This window comes from Pleurodeles waltl, chromosome 7 (genome assembly GCF_031143425.1).
Source record: "Pleurodeles waltl isolate 20211129_DDA chromosome 7, aPleWal1.hap1.20221129, whole genome shotgun sequence".
NCBI classification, from domain to species: Eukaryota; Metazoa; Chordata; class Amphibia; order Caudata; family Salamandridae; genus Pleurodeles; species Pleurodeles waltl.
Genome location: NC_090446.1, coordinates 237,481,994 through 237,497,510, shown reverse-complemented (window position 1 = coordinate 237,497,510; position 15,517 = coordinate 237,481,994).

The window sequence follows — 15,517 nt, the reverse complement described above, 5'->3', positions numbered from 1 at the left end:
ATCGCCGCCGATGTTCATACTCCTGGCAGATGAGAAGATACACCAACATCGGAAACACCTGTAGTTCGGGCTCCATGGCATCCTAGTTCTTCATTGAGTGTTGAGAGGTGAATGGTTTCCCTTCCAAGTACTGTTTCTGCCGTGCTTTTGATGGCGTTGGCGGTTTCCGCCGTAGTGGTGATTCCATTTTTTTTACCGCCGGACTGTTGGCGGTATTACCACTGCTTTAACACGGACCGCCAGGGTTGTAATGAGGGCCAAAATCTGGGAGTGTCCTGAGATTTCCTAATTTTAGGTGTATGGATCCCAGCTGCAATCAGATTTTGGCCCGCAGACTCTAGTTTCTTCCCTGATACAACAAATACATTCCTTATTTCTGTATTTCTTTGTGTTTGTGTACTTATGGTTTTGTAAATTGTGAACTAAACCCAAATAGGGCATTGGAACACTTTATAACTAATTGGTTCAATGTGCAAGAAAAGGAAGATAGCAATGGTTATAAAGGAAGTATCCTTCTGCTCAGCAAAGCAGACTAGATCTTCCTTTGTAGATATCTACAGCTGTGACTTCAAAAGTTGTCCCCAATGAATGGTAAGTAGTCTCCAGTATGATTAGTCCCTTCTGGGCTAAGAACGTTATTTCCTTAAAATGTCCTTTACTTTAATGCTTATTATCCAGCAAAGCCTTTGTACTCAAAGGAATTTATCAGTAAGAGCAGAGCTTAATGGTATCTTCTAACTTGATTTTCCATCAGAAAAGGAAGGTATATATTCAATTTAAGACTAGCTGGAACAAATATAAAATAATTAACATTAATATGTCATGTATTAAAATAAACCTCTTTAAAATCCATTTGTACTATTTTTATTTTCCAAATACCCTCGAAAATGTGTGAATTCTGAATGGAAAAACCACACTCAATAAGTATGTTCAGTTTAAAAATTAGATTTTTGCACTGATTGTTTTAATTTGAGGATCATGTTCCTAAATAGGTGATGTCAGACCTGGCATTGTTGGTGTAGTTCTCCCCTAACTCTTTGCCTTCAAGCCTCCTATTTCTGCTGACTTCTTTTTTGCAGATTTTAGGACTCTAAGCACTTTACCACTTCTAACAAATGCTAAGGTGCTTGTACACTCTCCTTAAAACATTGTAGAACTGTCTTACACCCAATTGCCACATTTAATTTACTTGTACATCCATAGTAAAGTGGTACTACATGTGCCAAGTGCCTGTAAATTAAATGCTACTAATGATCCTGCAGCACACATTGTGCCACCCACTTAGTAGTCCTTCCAAACATGTCTAGGACCTGCCATTGCAGCCTATGTGTAGTTTTAAAATGCCATTGTCATCTTCAAGTCAAACTAAAGAACCAAAAGGTTGACTAGTACCAAAACACACATACTATTGGGAGAGCGTAGTTTAAACATTACTTATTTTTAGATGTGAAAGCTTATTTAACAATGCTGCATTAATAATATCATTCATTGAAACGTATTTTAAACGTGGAGAATTTTTCACATGCATAAACTAATGTCGACTGTAAGAAATAATTGCTTGTATTATGACTAACTGAAAACATTAACATGTATGAAGACTGCATTTTATTAGAATCCATACGTCTTAAGTTAGCGTGAGTCGAAAACTAGCTCTGTAGCTCTCATATTAAAGCGTATTTTTCTGTTTCTCCAGTGTGCTGACTTGCAAAAGGCCATGACCCAGCAGTTGTTCTTTCTTCGCTTATTTGGAACAATGCTAAATTTTCTCATCCGCATGCTAGCAGCTTTAGTATAAAATTATGGACTTTGCAACAAACATGGACACTTTCAAGGACATTAAATCGCGGAAAGGAGAACTATTGACCCGAAGTGTGTGCCAGAAAATGAAGTAACCCCGGATGTGCCACCTACAAAAAACGTCAATTATGAAGACCAATTAGAATAATGGGAAATATCATAGAATGACAAATGCATTACTTAATGTATACTGTAATTTGATAGGTTACAGATAGTGGGGTGTAGTGACTGTCCAATAGAAGTTTGGGGGAATGTATTACGAAAAAGGGATAAAAACCCATGACACAAGAGACAAAGAGCATTAGGTAGGGAATGATATCGATTGCATCCAGAAACTCTGTCACTCTATTTGGTGATTGAGACTTAGACAAAACCATCCTCACCCTTTTGTCCCTTTACATTTTCCTCCTTATGAGGGAAGTGTCCCTTGCCCTTAGATTAGATAAACTGACGGCGATCTAACTGATGTCCTGAAGACGAAGACTGATCCTGTATGCTGACCTATTCCGAGGAGGGTAATTATACTGTTGCTAATGGAAATTCATTTGTTTGCCTTTTCTTTCTAGGTATCAACTGCTGTGTATTTTTGATTAGTGACCTTAGTTAGATGTTTTCCAAATTGATGTTCTAAATTGTTTTGCATGATGCCCAAAATGCTAATGCTAATTAGTGGCTAGATGAGGCATTCACTTGACTGACGAAGTTGACGTGACTGACGTGGTGCTATGTTGAACTGAACAATATAAGATTTAGACGTTTAGATTATTCATCTTCATATTACTATCGTTTGTATTATTGTCATATAGCGACTATGCTCGTTTGCTTCTTGGTTTTGAGATTAATACATTTGCTATTAGATTGTAATCAATAGGGAATAAAATTCACAAAACTTCAGTAAGGTGTGGTTATTCATGACTGAAAGGTCATGGTTGCGCCGAAGGTTTACTAATGTCAAAAGTGAAAAATATTGTGGTGATATATGTTGACAATATTATTGACGTATTGTTTGATGTATTGATTAGTTATCTCGTCTTATGGTGTCTCACCACTGGGTCCAAAGATTCATCAACCTAAAACGAGTCCTGATGTGCATAAAATTAACATAGACTGACGCGTTATCACTATCAATCATCATTTTTTCATAGCATGATAAACAAATTCTCATTATTGACACATCATTGATGGGAGTATCATACGAATGTACATATTCAATGTATTTTCAGTATATGACTTGATGTAGACCAGTATTAGCTTAACAATTCTGTGGCTGAGACCCAGTGCATTTTCAGTGATTTCCCCTTAACAGGGGTAGCAAGGTATGCTGGTGGTGGATATTATTACAAAAATAAGTTCCATCTAAAGGCAGGTATAAATGTTTGCAGCTGCACCACCCCTAGGGATTAGAATTGGTGACTTGTGTATCAGCACACTGCAGTCATGTAACAGTCTCCTAGTCAGCCCTGTGAGATTCCTGTCCTACTGATTCTCAGTGCCATAACATAACACATTAATTGCCATGACAAACTTAATGAAGTACGAAGGCACAATAGAGTTCTGCTCACAAATTTACTTCAAGTAGATTTTCTACTCGAGAAGCAGCTAAATCTACTCAAAAAAGGTTTTCAAGTGGATTTTCTTCTCCATAGGCCGGTTCAAGTTGTTTTTTTTGGTGGTAGAAGCCTTTTGTAATTTTACTTTTTTTTCTAACAGGAAGGAAGTGCCCCAGAGACTCGAACTTCCTGTTCCTGTCCAGTAAGCTCCTCCCAGTGTTTTGTTTTTGTGATATCATACAAGTAAATTAAAAACCATTATATAATGGTGTTGTTTGTTTGATAGGGCATGCACCAGTATTTCTTTGTCCTTTTGTCTCAAAGGTACCAAATGCACACCAGAGTCCAATAACAAATCCAAAACCTCTCCGGGATAAGGAAATGTAGATGCCAAATCAGGTTTCAATTCAAAGTTCAATTTCTTTATTATGTGTGGTTTGATCGGATCTGCAACATGTTAAATTTCCAATATAACAGCCGACACGTGTTTCATCACAACAGTGACTTTCTCAAGGCTGTAAAAGTATATAGGAATATTACAAAAACCACCAATGCATATTGAATCGAACAAGGATGACAGTGTACAATGTAGTAGATACAAATTTCACATCTCAAATCCCCCCAAAAAACAGAGCGAGGGTCCACCAGCAGTGCCATGCAAAACATTCCTTTTGTGACCATGCAAATCAGTCAAAGGACTGTGCTCACATACAGTGTTAAAAATTGTCTGGTTACCTGCCAAACCTAAAGGGTTTTTTAAATGTACCAGTTGCAACATGTGTCCATTTGCTGAAGATAAGAAATTGACATTCAACTACAATACAAATAGAGTATACTCAATTTCAAATTTCATCAATTGGAATTCCAAATTTGTTATCTATTGCATCATTTGCATTTGTAAATTGATTTAAAATTATAGGACAATTCGACCACTCAAAGAAAGAATACAAGAACACATTAGAGCCATAAGAAATAATAGTCCTAACTACCCAGTGGCCACACGTTTCAACAGTGTACTTGGTGGTCAGGATATGCATAACATTAAGTTTCATAGAATAGCCTGGGTGGATGTACACATTACGGGTGGTGATAGGGTGGCCACACTGAGAAAATCTGAGTATGGATTCTGAGGCTACATGCAGTTGAGATGGGTTGGAACATGAATAAGGAATTACATGCATTTTTGACATAATAATTAGAATGCTTAGGGGCATTCCTATGTACATCAGGCTTTAGAATGCAGCTATTTATCCATACACAGCACCAAACTCCTGGTGTTGTTTAAACATGGGTAATGCAATTACATGTATTTTGAACACGGTATTTGGAAAGTTTGGAGCCATTCCTTTGTGTAATACTCCTTTTGAATATACCTGTTTTTCTAGATACATCATCAAATATCTGTGTCTTATTTTCTTTTTGTGTTGTAACAACTAGGGTACGTTATGGCATATTTATATGGAATGTTTCAGTAAAAATCAATGTATTGGGATGTTTTATAAAAGTAAAATACTTTATTATGTACAGTGATAGTGTCATAGCATTGTAACGCCTCATTCCTTCTTCCCCTCTTACTTGCATACTTTTTTTTAACTTTTCCTAGCTTTGATTTCATTTTTTAGTTTAATTTCTTTCCATTTTCACTTTATTTTACATTTCCTCTCCTCATTTCTGCACCCTCTTACTTACTAGTTATTATAATTGGAATTACAATTACCACTTAGGGGTGCTTTGTTACTCGTTCACTTCACCATAGTTTGCATCTCCGAGACATTGGGCCCTTTGAATTATTTTTGTCTTTATTAACAATACATTCAAGTGGACCTTTGTTTAATTTCTGACTTTCAGTCATTTATTACTATCAAAAATCAATTTAGGTTTTTCTGTCTTTACCAGATACATGGACTCACTTCTGTGGTCTATACCAATTGGAGATATATTTAACTTGAATGCTGATACATGTGTACCTTACAGTTTTTTGAATTATGCATACTTCTTTGAGAGGTTAGTGTATCCTACACTCTTGTTGTTGGTCAGAAGTCCTTTTTTGATTTTCAATTCAATTAACCTTTATTTCAGCAACAAGTGCCATACAAACACAACATATACACACAATAAGACCAATAATTCATTTTAAGACAAATAAGAAACTATAATAAAAACATTGCATTAATAAATACTACCATGACAAGGTCCCAAAACATGAGGTTTGTGCACAGAGTACAAGATCACTACATGCATCTAAAATGTTAATTAAAAATTATGAATTTGTGCAATAGAGTGATTTGTTTGAAAAGTATCCCACCTATAGTTCTAAAAGAGAGCAGCAGGAACATAACCAGATAAACAAAATGTAATGATCATTCTCATGTTCTACGTAAAATTTAACACTTCATCAAAGTGAATATGTACACAAATTATTAAAATAAGCTATACTAGATATTAATCAGAAAACATAATTTAAGTCATTTAATAAAAGAATGTTCATTAGTGCTTAAGGAACTTGTTCTAGTGTGCCAAATCGCTGCTATAAAAATTTGCCTTAGTACACACCACGGCCCGGGTATTTGTTCGGCAGATCCTAATGGCCAAGTGGCAATCCCTGACACCCAGGAGTTACAGAGTGGTCTTATACAGTAAGCCCTCTGCTTCTTGTACGCAGGACAGTGGTATAGGATGTGACCGATGTTTTCTTTGGTCTTGCATCCCATCGGACAAAAGTCTGATAGGCTGACAGTTTGCTTCCCCTTAGAGGGCAGATCACATAACGGTAAGGAACCAAATTTAAATATGATGTAAAGTGCACGTGCTAAAGGATGTAAAATGATGTCTAAGTAATGCTCAAATTCATAGTGACACTTGAGTGATAAAAAGCTGTCCATCATGCTGCCAGATGGAACTGTTGCTAACTCTGCCATTTGCACACTCGCCCAGTATGCATCCTTCAGCCTCTGTGGGGCATTCTTTGGGAGGTTAAGGGATTTAACCAGTAGGAGCCTGAATATTTTTGATATATATTGGTATTTGCACATGCATGTACTCATATATTTGATTTTTGTAGAAACACAGACCTACTTTTTCTTCAATGGCCGTGCATTACAGGTGTGTCTTGCTCAGGTCAGGCCTGGGACAGACTTACTCAGTGTCAGGCGGTATCAAGGACTCAGGGTGGGACAACATCATCAACAGATACAAGAAGGAAGCTATCAACTTCAAAAAGAAACCATGACTCTGAGACCTAGGACTCTGCTATGTGGAATGGAGAAAGGTGTGTTGATTTGTGAAATGCTGCTGAGTGTGTGTTGCACTGGTGGAAAAAGTCAAACTCTGAATCCTCTGGATTTTTACACTGCCTCAAAGTCTTCTTGATTCACTTCTCAATAGGCTTACCTTCCTTCTGTCTTTCTCCTTGACTCTATGATACAGTTTCTGTTTTATAATCCAAAGGCCTTTTCTTATCCTGCATGAACTAAAGGTGAAATCTGGGCTCAACACTCCTGCTTACCTACTGGACTGGTTCATACAGTCACCCAGGAGTAACAGATATTCCTGAGGAGAATGCAAAAGTATAATTTTTCTATTAAAAATCATATGTTTACAAATGGGTGGGCTCAATTCATTCCTCCATAATTAGATTTTTTTCAAATCTAGAAGACAAAACATTGAGATATCTAATAACTTAGGTCTATGTGGCAGAAGGAGTTTTTGTAATGCGTTTTACTGAACTGTCTCATACTCATTCCTTTGTTTCCTCCCACAGCAGATTGATTACAATGATGTGCTGCTCATCGCCCTGATAAATATTGTTCTTGTGGTGTGTTTGTCTTTGTCACACCTTTCCCCAAATCCACTTTCCAATTCACTCATCAAACCCCTAACCCTCTTCCCCTAGGCTGTGTGATTTGTTTGAAGTGTGTCTTAATTTAGACCAAATAGATCACACACTTGGTGGGGCGAATGTGGTTAAATGGAACACCAACTCACTGTGGGGTCTTCAATGACCTGAGCAATAGCCCATACCAGCACCACTAACCCAACCATGCATAAGTAAGAAGAACATCATTCCTCAACATCAGCATCATTATTCAGGCTTATGTTATGCATAAGTAAAATGCTTAATCTTGTCGACTACAGAGTACAGACTTTGACTACATTTTTCCATACTTGAGAATTTCATAACTTTGGTTTTCATTAAATGGCCTGCTCACCATTGCTCAGAATAATTTACTATTGCTAGTTTGTGTTATAATATGTGGTATTCTTTGATATGTCATGCTGGTAAGAGTCTGTCCTCAGTCTTTACAAAGGTTATGTATAACCTACTAACATTTGGTATTTCTTTCAGTTTTAGTTGTTTGTGATCCTTTTGATTAATCCTGCAGTTGGAGATCACCTAGAAGGGATTGGGACTTAGCTGTGATGTGTCCCTTGTTAGCGCACCACCACTAACATAAAGAAGGCACCTTGGGAAGCTTTCCATTAAGGTGTTGGAAGATTGATAGCGTGAGCAGCCGTCAGATCTTCTATTCAGGTAAAAAAACTATGGGGTGAAGTGAACTACTTTACTTAGTTAGTAACTAACTTCTACTGCAGCTGAGATAAATAATTGTTTATCTAGGTTTCTGTAGAAAATATAGGAAATGGCAGCATGCCCTTCGAACTGACACACTTTACATAGTAGATTAAAAAGACAGGCAAATGCGAAAAGTCATCAGTGCAAAGTTAAAGAAAAATACAAAACAAACTTTGTACATAAAGTTGATTATAAAGCTTTCCCATTCACTAACATATAATTTATAAAGTATAAACCCACCCTATCAAGACACAACAACTCCCTCCCACTAGAGCAAAAAAATATAAAAAAGGGCTTGTAGAGGGCATTCTCTGTGAGAGTCTCCAGGTGTTGAATCCAGACTCTGAGCTGCACTATGCTATGGCTCAAGTACTCCAATTTGTACAGTGCACAGCAATGGTTTAGCTGGTCTGAAAGGGGGGCGGCACAGGATTGGGGACAGCAACCTCAAAGCTGCAGTCAGTGCTTTTATGGCCTAGAGGCACAGGCAGTTGGCTGGTGAAGCTGCACCTAGTAGCAAGGGCATGTCCCTGGCCCTCTTCATTTACCAGACGCTGGGAGTGGACCCTGTTGGCTTCCAGCCATTGCCACGGGAGCTGGGCCACTATGTCCTGCTGGGTCAATTGTGGTGGTGGGCCAACAGGAGTAGCAACATCAAGAATTAAAAACAAATTGGAAATAATGCTCTGTGCAACAGTTCAAAGACTTGTTTTTTTCAAACTATGCAGTGTAAGTACATTGCTGTTTCTCTTGGGGCATTAGAATTTTTTACATGATTAGGAGAGTCACAGGGAGCGGATATGATTTTACCAACACTTGCCTCATATAAAAGCACTGACTGACTGAAAGGAGGAAGCATAAGATTTCATAAAAAAGAGTATTTTTGTTTCTTGTACAGGATGTCGTAAAAAATTAAACCACACACACACTTTCTGTGGAAAAAAGAAAAACAACTCTGATTAAAGAGGAATGCACATCCACTTATGAGTACAAGAATTGTGTTTGTATTTTGAGTTTTTCTAAAGTGCATTCCGGCCTTAGCATCAAAGCGCTGAAGTAGGTGCTGTGTGAGTCCGAAAGAGAGGGGTAGGTGCAGAGACAGTCAGTTAACGAGGAAACAGCCAGGTTTTCACCAACCTCCTGAAAGTTAGGAAGTTGTCCTCCTTCCTAATGTCCCAAGGGAGCGAGTTCCAGTGTTTAGCAGCTGCCACTGTAAATGCTTTATCCCCCCATTTCGCCCTTGGAGTGCAATAGATTTGAATCAGATGAGCGTTTTTAGATCTTAGTTGCTGACATGGGCTGTACCACCATTGTCCAGCAGCCAGGTAGTCTGCTCCTCCTCCGTGTACCACCTTGAACGTTAGGCATAGAGCTTTAAATATGATCCACTTCGCGACCGGAAGCCAGTGCAATAGTTTTAGGCTATTACTGGCAGATGCCGAGCGAGGGAGATCTAAAATCAGTCGAGCCGCATTATTTTGAATCGATTGAAGCTTTCTCAATGACATTTTATCCAGGTCCAACAACAGAGAGTTAGAGTAGTCTCGTCTGGACATTACCAAAGCCAGAATGACCGCCAAACTCTCCTCCTGCTGCAAAAAAGGGAGGATTTTCCTCAAAGGTTTTAAAATCCAATAGCTTACTTTGACCATGGCATTTACTTGAGGCTTAAAACACAGACAGTTATCGAAGATGACTCCCAAATTTTTGGTGGCAGCAATAGGGGAGGGAAGCTCCCCACACTCTGAAGGCCACCATCAGGAATTCTAGACCTCATTACTAGATCCGAAAAGCACAATTTCTGTTTTGTTGCTGTTAAGCTTCAACCAATTCTGACCCATCCAACTATTGATCTCATGCATACAGTTGCAAAACCGATTAGCCACTTCCTCCAAGTTATTCCTAGACACCGGGATGTTCAGTTGGGTGTCATCCGCATTGGAGGTGGGCATCAAACGGTACGAGAGGATCAGTTTGGCCAAAGGGCAACATAAACATTAAACAAAGTAGGACTGAGAGCGGAACCCTGAGGGACCCCGCACAGCAGACAAAAGGCAGGAGCCCTAAAGTCGGCCCAGCTCACAGTAATCGGTCTACCTCCCAGAAAGGACTCTAAAATCTTAAGGGCAGAATCACTAATCCCTGCTTGGTGGTGTCTAGATACCAAGATCTGAGGAGAGATGGTATCAAATGCAGCAGAAAGGTCCAGCAGGACCAGAATTGCTTCCTGCCCCTCATCCAATAGTGTCAGATGTCGTCAACAATGCAGATTCAGTACTGTGGGCCTTCCGGAATCCATGTTGAGACCGATCTATGCTGCCAGAGTGATGAAGAAAAGTAGAAAGCTCATAGTTAATATGTCTCTCGAACATTTTTGCCAAAATAGGAAGTAAGGAAATTGGTTGTAAGTTATTCAGATCATGTGATGCTCGGTCAGGTTTCTTTTTCAGAGTGATTACCGTTGCCTCCCTCCAGGATGGGGGAAGACACCAGTAGATAACACCTCCTGAAGGACCGGCACAAGAGTCGGAGCGCCTAATTCTGGAACCATCTGTAGGATGTGGGGAGGACAAGGATCATTAGGGGAGCCTGATTTAATTCCCATTAAGAGTTCTGTTATCCTGTCAGGCAGTAAAGGCCTAAAATTCGTGAGCAGAGGAATTTCAGTGTCTGAAGAAAAATTCAAGACTTTGGAAGAGCATTACATCTCAACACAGTGCGAAAAGGTTGAATGAATTTGTAAAATTTTAATTTCAAAATAAGACGCTACTTTATTACAGAATTCCTGAGAATTATCCTCCTCAGCGGAAGGAAGGGGTGTCATCAAAGACCGAACCACCCTAAATAATTCTCTCGGGGGTATTCGATGCACCTTTAATCCCTGCTGTTAAATAGTCAGACTTGGCCTTAAAGCATGCATCCTTATAGACCTTCAGGACTATTCTCAACTTATCCTTCTCCCCTGAATTGGGGGTAAACTTCCAGCGCCTTTCTTGTTGGCAATATCTCCTTTGTAAAAGCTTAAGGTCCTTATTGAACCAAAGAAAACTAGTTTTTTTGTATACTGAGGAGGTCCTAGTCACCACTCGAGCCAGTTGATTCAAAGCGGAATTAATACCATAGTTAAAACCATCTAAAATAGACATAGGGGAGCTACCCACAGCTTCCCACCCAGCAGTCAAGGCTGGGCTTAGCAGATGTTTTGCGATCCTGTTCCACTGTCACGCATAATTGCGTTTCATACTTGTGTGTTGATTAGGATATGAATTCCTACATCTAAAGATTAAAAGGTGATGATCAGACCACTCCAGAGGAATGTTAGTCACCGTCACTTGATCCTCAGGACAAACAAAAATCCCATCTAGAACGTGATCGGCTGCATTAGAGGCCAAAGTAACTTTAAGATCCCGATCAAAAGTCGTCATAAAATTCACAAAGTCCTTAATATGAGTGTGTTGACTCTCATCAAAATGGAGATTAAAATCCCCCAAAATAATACAGTTTGTGTATTATACCAGTATTCTATTCTTGTTGTGCCAAATGACTGGAAGCATGCCAGCTGATGCACTGGGTACACATTTGCTACTCTCTGCAGTCTGATACTGGGGCAGCTACAGTGGACAAAAAATTAACTTTGATTCCAATGGCCCTGCTATTCTCCACATATCTGTCAATTCTACCCTGACTCTAAAGAGTCAGATGATTAATATGTCACACACACCCTCATGTATAACATGCGGATAATAGATATCCTGTCTGCCATAAGTAGATTGTGGGAAAAACAATGCACTCCGGTACAGGGAAAGGAATGGCATATATAGAATTTATTGGGCATATTTGTCACAGAGTATCCCATTAGAAAAACATGAAATCACGGACCCCTAGGGCCTCATTACGAGTTTGGCAGAGGGGATTACTCCTTCACAACGGTGACGAATATCCTGTCTACCATAATACATGTTCCATTATATCCTATGGAACCTGTAATGCGGTGGAGGGATTATCCGTCATGATTATGACAGAGTAGTCCCCTCTGCCAAACTTGTAATGAGGTCCTCAATTTCACTTTACCACTTTACTTTCTGGCCTCACCCTCAAACACAATTTATTTAAATCAAACACATTCGCTTGGCAGTGATGGATGGAAACTTCTGATTTAGACTTTGGTAGTGGGGTACTCCATCACAAGCATTATAGATATCCTGTCACCATATTACAATCTCCATTCCTATAATGAGGTTGTAATACGATGGATGGGATATCCATCATGTTTGTGACGGGGTAACCCCCTCCACTAAACTCTAAATCAATCTCTAAATCAGGCCCTTAGTCTGCCACAGCAGGATAAGATACAGGGACAAGTCTGGGTGTGTAGGATTTAAGTTTTACTATATAATAGAGGGTAGGTCAATATTAATGCGGCTAATAAGCGTAGACTTAGCCAGTCACTGTAGTTGATACTGAAAGTTGATGACTACCAGATTTGAACAGGCGTAAATCAATTATGGAATACATGTGAACCATATGTTCTTTAACATGTAGCCCATGTAAAAGATTTTTATGTGTTTCTGGTAGGATGGGACAGAACTTCGGAATGAATGAGCGAGTGTGGTACTAGGAGAAGTCTGAGTGGGCCCTGAGAGTGAATGGAAAGACACCTTGTTTTTGTTTCATTTTGCAATCGATTGAAAGCTTTGTAAATGCCACATTAACAGAAGTAGATGCACATTGCATAGCCAAGTGGGGTCATGGCCCTTGGGTTGCGATTGCGAAGTGCCATGGGCAGGGAGGTCATGGATGATGATGGGTAGGATCTGCATGACTTAACAGAGACTGTGGGTATACTAGTAATTGTCAATAACCAATCAATGTGGCTTACCATTGCGTGTTCCTGCCACTGCAGAGCCTCACCCTTCAGGTGCTACTGCAACATCTGGTGCAATGGTGCTGGCCCCAGAATTGGTGGTCTATGCAGCTAGAAAAAAGTTACATATTTTAGATGCCAGATACACCTCTTCCTTTGTATTTTTTTACAACAAAAAAATACATCCGCAATACATGACTACAGTTCAGTTCACAGTATCTTCTCACACACCTAGATATCAGTTTGGGCATTTTGTTGATTGATGATGTTAGAAAATCTAGTAGTCAAGCCAAGCGTAATGGAAGGACAGAGATATAATGATGACTGTGATTCATTTGAAGTGTAATGAAGGGGTAGAATAAATTAGTCAATAAATGAAGGACATACAGTTTTGGCTGGCAAATGTAATTGACTATCCTCAAACTACTTTCCTGCCATGTTGCACTGTCATTGAAACTGTTGGGATACTGAATAATAATACATACACAGCATTGGGTGGGATCACCATACCCATGGCCACTCTCTCATCACTTGTGCATGAGCAAGACATGGAAAGCCTTCTAAGCAAACAAAAGTAAAAAAAACTTCCTTGGGTCTGCAAACTCTACAATCTTTACAGCAGACTACGTAGTCAGTTATCTTAGTCTTAGAGTATCAGTCCACAGGGTATAAGAATTAGGGGAGAGGGACAGCCTAATAACCAAGAAGAAGAAAGCTTAATATACAGATTAGTACAGGAGAACATCAGCCACAAAAACAAGAAATATAGAAAAAAAGTTAATGGAGATGCGGATAACAAGGATAAAATTAGAATGAAGATAATTTGGAAAAAAGGCAAAGTATAAGAGAAAGAAGGACAAATTGTTCTAATGGGGGATGTTAAAAATTAGAAAAATTTATAATATTAACAAGAACTTACTTAGGCCAACAGAGCTGTCTGTCATGGTTGCAGTGCCGGTGATGGCAGTGGAAATTCCACCCGCTTGCCACTGGTGGTGGCACCCTTCTCGGCCTGACCCTCTGATGACCTCTTCTTGCCCTTGGAGGCTGATGGAAGAACATAACAAAAATAGGTTAGTGGTAGAGTTAATCTCCTACAAAATATTTTGACAGGCAAAGGCAAACACAGCAACATATTGACATTGTACTTTTCTAAATCAGATCACCTATATTATCAAGGATCAGTTCCAAATTTCCAAAACCTTACCTAAGCCCTAATCCAAATTTCCTAAAATACGTTTGGAAATAAAAATGCATTATCACAAGTGATCATTGCTTTGCAAACCGCAACTCCATTTTATTGGCCAACTCAGTCAGTTTCTCATAGATGTATACTACACATCACTGGGAGATTACTTGTAACTGTAAGGGCTACATAAAAAGAAAGACACAGGGAATGCTAACTCACACATGTTGTATTACTACTACTACTACAGTACCACTATCTTAGTGACAGTGACACTAGGACTAATGAAAAATGACAATGACAGCCCTAGTGGGCACCTAGAGCAACATGCAGAACTACATAGGGTCGAGCACCTAGCTCGCTCAAATTGGCTCACATTATATTTGTAATGTTACATAGACTTAACTACCTATGAGTGTGAGCAGCATGCTATTTGAAAAAATAAATATAACATTGTAGGACACACACAAAGGGCCTCATTCCAACCTCAGTGGTCTTTAAGCAAGACCGCGAGGTACCGCCGTGCTGAAGACCGCTAGTGCTGGCGGTTTTCCGCTCAGCGTATCATGACTGCTGGCAGCCCTCTGCCCTTTTTCAGACAGAGAGCCGCCAGCAGCCATACTGGCGGTCAGCGTAGAAGTGGAGGCTGCTCCACCTCCACCGCCACGTCATCAGAGCACGGCCCACCGAATCACGTCCCATGATTCGGTGTGGTGGTGTTCTGGTGACAGGGAGCTGGCAGCGGAGCAGCCCCATGGATCCCGTTCCCTCCCAGAGGATCACCGGACCAGGTAAGGTGATCGTCCATTGGGGGAGGGGGGTTGGGGGATGTTGTGGGTTGTGTGTGTGCATGGGGGTGTGCGTGTGAGTGTGTAGAGGGGGTGTGTGAGTGCGTGTATGCATGTAGGGGGTTTGTTGTGTGCTTGGAAAATGTGTGCGTGTCTGTCTGTGTGTATGTCTGTGTGTATTTGTGCGTGTATGTGTAGTTGTAGTGTAAGTGTGCGTGTGGGGGTGTGTGTGTGTCAATGTTGGGGGGTTGAGGAGGGGGGTTCTACCACCTTTGGGGGCTGGTAGGGGGGTCGTGGGTTTGAGGGGAGGACTCTGGGGAGGGGGATGGGGGAGACCCCTATCAGTGCCAGGGAACAAATTCCCTGGCACTGATAGTGCCTACCGCCATGGATTTCGTGACGGTACAGGACCCCACAAAATCCATGGCGGTATGCAGGGTCGTGATGCCGCCAGTGGTGTAGTAACGGCCGCCGGGATGGAGACTGAAGACTCCAGCCCAGCTGTCTTTACCACCCTGGCAGTCGGAGTGGAGAAGTGGCGGTTTTACATGGCAGTCACCGTCATGCTTGTAATTCCATATTTTTTACCGCCGGCTTGTTTGCGGTATTGCCGCCACTTCTCCACCGACCCCCCAGGATTGTAATGAGGGCCAAAATCTGTAATGATTACTAGGCTAGTACAGCTACTCACCAAGCCATGCAACCTGGACACCCAGCAGGTCCCGATCCAGGATTTCAAACCAGTGGTGCATCGGCTGC